The following is a 9,235-nucleotide window of genomic DNA, read 5'->3' as shown; positions in this document are numbered from 1 at the left end:
TCAAAAAAAAAAAAAAAAAAGTGCCCAAAGAGCTAAAGGAAGATGTAGCAGAAGACAAGAAAATGATGCATGAATAAAAGGAAAATATAAATAAAGGATAGAAAATCAAAACAGAAAGAAAAAAGAAGTACTGGATCTGAAAGGTAAAATAAGTGAAATAAAAAATTAACTAGAGGGATTCAAAGTCACATTTGAAGAAAGTTGAGCAGGCAGAAGAAACAGTGAACCCAAAGATAAGGCAACGGAAATCATCCAGTTTGAGGAACAGAAATAAAGAAACAACTGAAGAAAAGTGAACAGAGCCTAAGTGACCATCAAGTGGACCAACATATGCATTGTGGAATTTCTTCGTTGTTGTTGTTGTTGTTGGGGACTCATGGGATGGGGTTTTGCTCTTGCTGCCCAGACTGGAATGCAATGGTGTGATCTCGGCTCACCGCAACCTCTGCCTCCTGGGTTCAATTGATTCTCCCGCCTCCGCCTCCCAAGAAGTTGGGATTGCAGGCATGTACCACCATGACCGGCTAATTTTGTATTTTTAGTAGAGACATAGTTTATCCATGTTGGTCAGGCTGGTCTCAAACTCCTGAACTCAGGTGATGCTCCTGCCTTGGCCTCCCAAAGTGCTGGGATTACAGGCATGAGTCACCGTGCCCGGTCTTGCATTGTGGACTTTCTAAAGAGGGAGAGAAGGGCAAGAGAGCATATTTGAAGAAATAATGGCTGAAAACTTCCCAAATTTGATGAAAGACATGAATACAAACACAGTAGCCTAACAAACCCCAAGTAAGAAAAACTTAAAGAGACCCACACCAAAACACATTATAATCAAACTTTCAAAAGTCAAAAACAGAGAATCTTTAAATCGGTAAGAGAAAAGCAACTGTTCACATGCAAGAAATCTTTAATAAGATTATCAACAGATTTTTCATCAGAAACTTTGGAAGCTGGAAGGACAGGAAATCAAAAACTGCCAACGGCCAGGAGCGGTGGCTCACATCCATAATCCTAACACTTTGGGAAGCCGAGGCGAGAGGATCATTTGAGGTCAGGAGGTCAAGACCAACCTGGACAACATGGCAAAACCCTGTTTCTACTAAAAATACAAAAATTAGCCAGGCATGGTGGTGGGTGACTGTAATCCCAGCTACTTGAGAGACTGAGGTGGGAGAATCACTTGAACCTGGGAGGCGCAGGTTGCAGTGAGCTGAGATCGCGCCAGTGCACTCCAGCCTGGGTGATAGAGTGAGACTCCATCTTAATAAACAAACAAACAAACAAACAAAGTTGCCCGTGAAAGGGAAGAGGATCAATAAATGGGTATTCCAAAAAGTCAAAAGCCACACAAATATCAAGCCAAAATAAACTGGTTCCCTGACTGCAAATTGAACCCAGGCTATGGCAGCAAAAGCACAGAACTTTAAGTACTGAACGGCAAGGTAGAGCAGACTTTAGTGTGAATCCTGGAAGGGATCCAGAGCACGCAGTTTGAGCTTATGAAGAATTTTAACTTTGTTTTGGGTCAAACAAAACAACACAGATAATATTGTCAAGAGAATTTTTAAGGCTAGCCATGGCACTAGTATGTGCCTTTCTTTTAATTTGATCTTCCTATCAACTGTTTAAAATAAGAGATCTCTAAAATCTTTTTTTAAAAATTCAGGTGTCTAATTTAAGGGATTCATCTTCAGTCCACTGGCAACTAGAATTTCCAATGGTGTAATTATTCCAATAGCAATTCAACCAAATAGCCTCTTTATGGAAAGCCCAGGATGTCATTTTCCAGGTTAACTTCCTGGGAAGGTCATAGAAGACGCAATCCCAAAGATTCCCCTCCAAGAAAAAAGTTCAATGCAAGGAGTAGGCCACAGATGGTTAAGGATGATGTTTGCCTCCAGTAACCCACACATTTGTGGGGGCTTCCAGCCACAGACCTGTGAATCTGTGATACCATGTAGGTCCTCTTGGGATTGAGCTTTCCTAGGACTAACCAGGCAACAAAAGTTGAGATGACAAAAGCCTTGAAGGGATGGGACTTCTTAAGACAAACCCCAAGAGCTTGACACAGTCAGAGCAAACAGTGTGCTCACATTCCCAGGCATTTTCAGACAGGCCACCTACTATGACCTGAAAATTACCACCTCTTTCCAGACACTGAAAACCAAGAGAAAGTGCTCCCACTTGGTCACAAGTCAAGCTCTCAAGGATATCAAATAAGATGAGAAGGAACCTCAACCAGTACCCCCTTTTATGACAGAATAACACGTAGAGACAAAGACAAAGGAACAGACAATTTCTGGGAAGAAAGGGATTAAACAATATGAATTGGTACCACAAAGTACCAAAAGCACACCAGAGTCACTACACCCAAGACTAGTCACACAAATCCTTTTCTCCCATTAATCAAGATTTTGGAGAGGGAAAAGAAACAGTGATTTTTCCTGTCCACTTGATCAGATTCCACACAGAGAAGGAGGCCGGGAGCCTGGCTGGTAAAAAATTCTTACCCTTATGACAGCTGATCAGATCCTGGGTTCTTCACTGCAGCTTCCAGAAGAGCAGAGCTTTGCTATCCTGCTTACAGCTCCAAAACTGTAGAGGCCAACGGAAACCCCCTCTTAACGCTCTGAAGTTTCACTCCAAAATCAAGTCACAAAAGGCAGATTAATTGGAGAAAAGGCATACAATGTACTAACATGTACATGGGGAGAGTCACAGAGTGATTACCCTACCCTACCCCTAGTGGGATGCAGAAGCTTATATACCATCTCGAGGTAACAGAATGAATGAGGGTTCAAAGCATGGCCAAAACTAGGTACCATCAGAGTCAGATGTATATCCATTTATTGTGGGAAAGACAGGTTATGGGAGGGAAAGAAGAGGAGGCTTGGCTAGCAAAGTTGGTCTTAATATGTAAATGAAACCTTACAGGTAGCAGCTCTCAGAGAGAATAAACCCTAAAAGTTTCTTTCAGACCTTTACAGGTGTCAGACTCTCAGTTCATCTTTCCTAGATCTGGGCAAAGAAAGACTTGGCTGCATCAATGCAGATTCCCTACAGATGCAAATCTCCACAACAAAAGACAACTTTGAAGGGCTACTTCTGCAGCTGGCTTTCTAAACAGACATCTCAAAATATGTCAAAGAAATGTATTTTGGGGTAAAATATTTTTAATTCCTTGACGTCTACACCCTGATGCACCTGCCGTTTCAACGCACCATTGTTAGTGGCAACTCCATTCCTCCCTACACTCAAGCCAAAAAAAAAAAAAAAAAAAAAATCCTTGAGGTAGTCTTTTTCTCCCAGCACACATACAATTTGTCAGAAAAATTCTGTTTCCTGGTTGGTTAATTACAGACTTTGATCTGCCTAATCTTTCTCTTTCTTGGTCTCTGAATTTTGGCAAAGGAGTCTCCTGATACAGGCGGGATCGATTCTAATGAGGAGTCTCAAACCCGTCAGGCATTTAAGAGTCTTAATCTCCGGGTCGGGGTTTGGGCCGCCCTTGAACCTTTCCTTTGGGCCTACCCATCAAAATCAGCCTGGCCAGGCGTGTCTTCAAGGCCCACGGGCAGGGCCAGGTCCTCCCGAGGCTTCTTGAAGCTTCTCCTGCCAGGTTGGCAGCCACCCTCCCCTTCCCTGTGACCTGCAGAGCAGCTCCAGGAGGCATTTATTCAATTTGCTAGGAGCCCACGAGGCGCAGGTGCGTGGTGACTCTGTGGTTCCCACCGCACTCGCCGCCCTCCTTGGTCCTCTCGCTGTCTCTGGCGGGCAGTAACGTTCCGGGTAAGCGTGGGCAAAGATACCCAGCCAGGGAGGGACCGGTAGGGAAGGGCACCGGCCCCTTAGGTCCTTTGCAATAGGGATCCGAAAAATGTCTTGAAGAAATAGAAAGGGAGAGGTGGAAGTAGATCAAAGGGAAAGAAAGAAATCCTAGGAGATTTCCTATCTGAAGGCACCACGAAGAGAAAGTCTGCCTCCTCTGGGCTGGGTCCTCAGGTCGCTGGTGAACCGAGTTCTGGTCTCCACTGGAGACCAAATCAGTTGACTTTGGCTTGACTCCTAGTGAAAAAGCCACGCTTTGTCCTCCCCTGTTTAGCTCTTGATCCTGAAGGACTTGATTGTCGCTCCCAGGCTTTTGATGGATTCCAGGGATGCAACTGAGAAGTTTGTTTTTAATGCACCTACTTGAAGTAAGAATAATTTCAAGTATTTTGCAAAGAAAACGTTTCCTTTTGCACTGAAGACGTTCAGATGCGAGGAAAATCACTCGGCTGGGGAAAGCAAATGCTGTCGAGAATGTCTCACAAACACAGATTACACGTCAGCAGGTAGGTTTGACCCTCAGGTTGGGCACATTTTAAGTGCACTGTTGGTGGAACTTAAGATGAATCTAGGACATTCATGATTAATATTTTAGTTTTTTAGTAAAATTAGTATTTTAATTTAAATACACATTCTGAAAATTATATAACCAGCACAAGAAACCGGCTTTATGCCATTTTTACAAACACAGGAAAGAAAGATACTATAATGACAATGCTTCAGTAATGGCAACGTTTTAAAATACCTTGAGAAAAAAAGTTAACCTACAATTCTATGCAAAAATAAAATTTCAAAACTGTGAAATAAGGACAGTGAAAAACATACAAAAGCTAAAAGAATTCACCAACCCACACTACAAGAAATCTTAAGAGTCCTCCAGGCAGAAGCAAAAGGATACCAAATAAAATGTGGGCCTATACAACGAAACCAATATTGGAAATGGCATTTAGAAAGCATGTACTACACATTTTCTTATAATTTAAATCTTTTAAAAATATTTGACATAAATAAAAGTAATAATAAGGAATCACAAAGCTTATAATGCATAAAGTAAAAATATATAACACTAGGATAAAGGCCAGAAAAGTAAGTATAATGACACTTGAAAGCAGACTGTGAGAAATTAAAGATGTATCCCAGAAACACTGAAGCAGCCACTGAAATAAGAAAAGGGTTATCGCTAATAAAGCAACGAAGGAAAGAAAATGGAATGAAATAAAAGCTGTGTAAACACTACCCTGGAACAACTGCTCTCCAGGCCTCCACCCTATAGAAATATACCAGTGGGCAATGAGAAGTGTACAAGAATGATACCTGCAGCATTATTTGTAATCATAAAATAATGGAGCCAACATAATTTTAAAGATATATGAAAAGGGTTTTATTTATTTAGCAAACAGACAATTGAACAAACAAACAATGGAAGCAAGTCCTTTGCCAAAAGGAACACAGAGGGTCATGATGATGCTACTCCTCCAAGGATTTCAGGGTTCCCAGACGCCTAGTTTTCTGTTTAGTTCTGGAAGGTGTTGTTCTTGGGGAGCAACAGGTCCTCGAGCTTGGTGCTCTTTCAGGTTCTCTCTCCATTTCCCCATTCTGCTACAATAAATAAACAAACTAAAACATTTCTCACTTCCAGAAGATCCCGCCTGTGCCTCTGCACGAACATTTCAGGAGGTCTGGATGTCTGGTCCGCCGCTTCCCGGGTTCTTTCCCAGCTTTTGCTTTTCCCTTCCCCGGCTCCCGCCCTACGGCCCCAGGACCAGACCACCGCCCAGCTGAGTCTCCGCGGCTCCACCGCGCAGAAGGTGCACCGGAGGCCCTGCCAGTTGCCCGCCCCGGGGGGTGCCGAGAAATCAACGCTTTGTAAAATGAACTTCCCCAAGGAAAAAATCTCTTGATTTCCACTCTAAGGGCTCTTCAAAGGACTAAAAGCTAAAGCCGACGATGGATTCATTCGACAAGTCCTAGTCGGGCGCCCTGGTGAGTGCGAGACCCTGCTCCCCGCGAGGGGACCCACGAGCGACCCTCGCCACCATCCCTGCCCTGGTGGAGCCCCCTTGCGGAACACAGGATCTGAAGATGGCAGCGAAAGCTCCGCAGCGGCCCCGAAAGCGACTGGGCGGGGTGGGCACAGGCTCCCTCACTGGGTGAAGGCGGCTCGAAGAATGGGAAGAACCAACCCGGGCGCCCACCGGGCGTTCAGCTTCCCTTGGGACCCCAGGCGGCTCGGGCTGGGTCGCCGACCGGGGAGTTTCTGGGGGCTTCTGAAGAAGGAGAGGGGCAGGGCAGGCGAAGGCCATTCGGCTCTCCGTCTGGCTCCAAAATCTCTTAACGCGCAGGTGTCCAACGTGACCAGCGCGACTCACCGCTCTAATCTCTCTGGTTTTCTAAGGCCTTGCTCAGTAGTCCTGCCTGGCAGGCGCTGAGAATAGAAAGGAAGGAGGAAGTTTAGTGAGTGCGCCCTTCCTGTATCGCCTAGAAGGCTCCAAAGCACTTGTCTCTGTGGCGCAATCGGTTAGCGCGTTCGGCTGTTAACCGAAAGGTTGGTGGTTCGAGCCCACCCAGGGACGCTTACTGCAACTTTTAAAGCATGCGCACATTGTCAATCACTAGACAAACGGGTAAGATTTTATCTTCCCGGAGTACCAAACCACTAATTTATGACTGATCCATGTCAAGGACCAGCCCACCTCCCCGACCAGATTCTTAACAGGGTATCTTCTGAAATGGTAGGTTTATACCTGTGTAACTCAAGAATCCTGAAACAGAGACCTAGGAACCCACTTGTGGTGTGATAAAATTCTAATTCAGTCCGTTATACGCTTAAACAAGTAATTTACGTGCCTCCATTTTTTCATATTTTAGTAATAGGAGTCCAGTAGTATCTGCAGGATGTTACTGGATTTACTGATTGTTCTATCAATAATGTGACCAGTGGAATCAGTCATCATCATAGTGATCCTCTCCATCATTTTTGAAAACAGTATTTTTCCTCTGTTTGTGCATGATTTATTTAACTCTTTTCAAAATGTTTTTGTTAGCCAGGTGTGGTGGCGTGCACCTGTAATCCCAGCTACTCGGGAGGCTGAGGCAGGAGAATTGTTTGAACTTGGAAGGTGGAGGCTGCAGTGAGCTGAGATCGCTACACTCTGGACTGAGCAACAGAGTATGACTCCATCTCAAAACAAAACAAAAAACATTTTTGAGATGAGGTTGCTTTCATGGTTTTGGGATTACAAAGAATGCTGCAGTCAACATTCTTGCGCACATATCTTTGGTCATTGTGGAAATGTCTACACCACAGATATTTCTATAGTGTAGAGAACTGGATGCGCCATTGCTACATTATAGTGTTTATATAATGCTTCTAATTTGAGTACATTCTGCAAATGTATCTTTCACGGGAGCAGTACCAAATAATATTCCAATATGAATATTTATAAGAGGAAAAATAACGCAGATGTGCAATTGAGCTTCGTGCCTCTCCATGGGGCCCATGTTCATAAAATGGTGGCATTAGCAATCATCTGAGAGTTGAGTTTGTGGCCCTCTGACGTCAAAAGCTGAAGCAGAGGGCATGAAAACCCTCACTGCACATCCTCTGTAGTCTGGCCAGAATCATTCCTAGGTGGGTGGTCTCTTATCAGGAGGGAATGCTGCTTGCTTGCTTTGTCAAAACCACAAAAGGGAGGGAAAGTGTCAGGCTGTTGGTTGATAACAGTAGTGAAGCAAGTCTTTCCTAAGGTAACCCTTAGGAAAAAAAAATCCTAATTCTTAACCAGATGGTGCCGTGCAGTTCCAGGCTCTTGGTGTCCCAAACAAAGAACTGTACATGACACACACAAAGCAGCAAAGCAAAGCAAAAGTTTATTAAGCACAGTAACACTCTCAGAGTGGAGAGAGTGGGCTGACCTCTGGGAGATGAGATCAGTATTAGTTTGGTGTACTTTGGGTCTTTTTGTGTGTGGTTTTTATTCTTCTCTTCACAAAGATGCCTACTCTTTAGCCAGTGTTTGCCTTTAGATTGATAGGTGGGTTGCTTAGTTACTTTGGCCCTCATGTGCTTGCACGTTGCCTCCATCCCACAATTTTAAGTACGTGCATGATATGTACTCCATATACATAAGTTTTAATGAGCTGATTATCATATGGTAATATGGTAACCATATCAGGTTAAGGATACTTTTTTTCTCTAATGCACATGTCTATCTCTGAGGAGCTGCCCCTTTACTGCTTTGGATCTTGCCAGCAATGGAGGTCCTTGCTGGGTTTTTTTTGTTTGTTTGCTTGTTTGTTTTGAGACAGAGTCTCTCTCTGTTGCCCAGTCTGGAGTGCAGTAGTGCAATCTTGGCTCACTGCAACCTCCGCCTCCCAGGTTCAAGCAATGCTCCTGTCTCAGCCTCCTGAGTAGCTGGGAGTACAGGAGTGCACCACCAGGCACAGCTAACTTTTTGTATTTTTGCTAGAGACCAGGTATCTCCATGTTGGCCAGGCTGGTCTCAAACTTCTGACCTCAGGCGATCTGCCCGCCTTGGCCTCCCGAAATGCTGGGGATTACAGGTGTGAGCCACCGCGCCCAGGCTTGCTTGCTTTTTTTAATCTTACTTTTTGTTTTGGCTACTCAACTTCTGCCTTTTATCTTGCTTCTTGCTCTCCCACCCCATCACCTTGCTTCTGTTTCTACTTTTACTCATTCTGCCTTTTATCCAACTTCCAATTCCCTCTGCTGTTCTGCCTCATAATGGCAGTTAGCGAGGGAGGGGTTTTAAGGGGGCATGTCCGACCTCCTATCCTGTCACAGCCAGAAACAGCTTTCAAGGCTTCTCTGCGGTCCTGTCAGCCAAGAGGGAGTCCGTTCAGTTCGTTGTAGGGCCTAGGGCTTATTTTTATTTCTCAGTCCTGACAAGCGAAGGCTGGATTAATGCAGATTTTCTGCAGGTGTAAATTTCCCCTATAAAAGACAGTTTTGCAGAGTTACTTCTGCTTGCTGGCTCTCTGACAGTCATCTTAAAATATGCCAAAGAAATATATTCTGGAGTAAAATATTTTGATTTTTTTCATCTATCTACAGCTTCACCATGCTGACAGCCTCCAGTCCAAGCATACCTGAAGCCTTTCTTTTTAAAAAGCTTTCCCACCCTTCTGACTACCTTCAAGTCTCTGCCAAAACACAAGTAACAGTGGCTGACTCCCTTCTATAGCAAGCTCAGAATAAATAGCTTTTGCTTTTTTTCATTTTGTTGGTCTTTGTTTATTTGCAGAAGCTTCAATGTAGAGTTGACAAGGACTCCATCTTTGACCAAACCTTAGTGCTTTCCTCTGAGCCCTTTTCTCTATTGATTCTTGGCCTGCCAAGTCCAGTTTCAGAAAATAATACTGTTGAGTCTAGCTTAGCAAGAGTCCTCCC

At 44.2% G+C, this 9,235-nt stretch overlaps 1 long non-coding RNA gene, 1 other non-coding gene and 1 pseudogene across 3 annotated transcripts; 1 reads left to right on the top strand and 2 right to left on the bottom strand.

Annotated features, from left to right (window-relative positions):
* Positions 1 to 5,179: 5,179 nt before the first annotated feature.
* On the bottom strand, positions 5,180 to 6,285 carry LOC108544966 (uncharacterized; annotated as a pseudogene). The gene has a single exon (XR_001889992.1). The product of XR_001889992.1 is annotated as an uncharacterized LOC108544966 (transcript).
* On the bottom strand, positions 5,180 to 6,310 carry LOC108544968 (uncharacterized). The gene is made up of 2 exons (XR_001889993.1): positions 6,195 to 6,310; positions 5,180 to 5,421 (listed from the first exon to the last, which is right to left on the bottom strand). It is a non-coding gene; the product is annotated as an uncharacterized LOC108544968 (long non-coding RNA).
* Positions 6,311 to 6,324: 14 nt separating this feature from the next.
* TRNAN-GUU (transfer RNA asparagine (anticodon GUU)) lies at positions 6,325 to 6,398 on the top strand. The gene has a single exon. It is a non-coding gene; the product is annotated as a tRNA-Asn (tRNA).
* The last annotated feature ends 2,837 nt before the right edge of the window (positions 6,399 to 9,235 follow it).

This window comes from Rhinopithecus bieti, unplaced genomic scaffold (genome assembly GCF_001698545.2).
Source record: "Rhinopithecus bieti isolate Rb0 unplaced genomic scaffold, ASM169854v2 scaffold_28523, whole genome shotgun sequence".
In the NCBI taxonomy this organism is placed as follows: domain Eukaryota; kingdom Metazoa; phylum Chordata; class Mammalia; order Primates; family Cercopithecidae; genus Rhinopithecus; species Rhinopithecus bieti.
The sequence above is the reverse complement of the archived record's forward strand: the minus strand, read 5'-3'. Positions and strand labels throughout refer to the sequence as shown.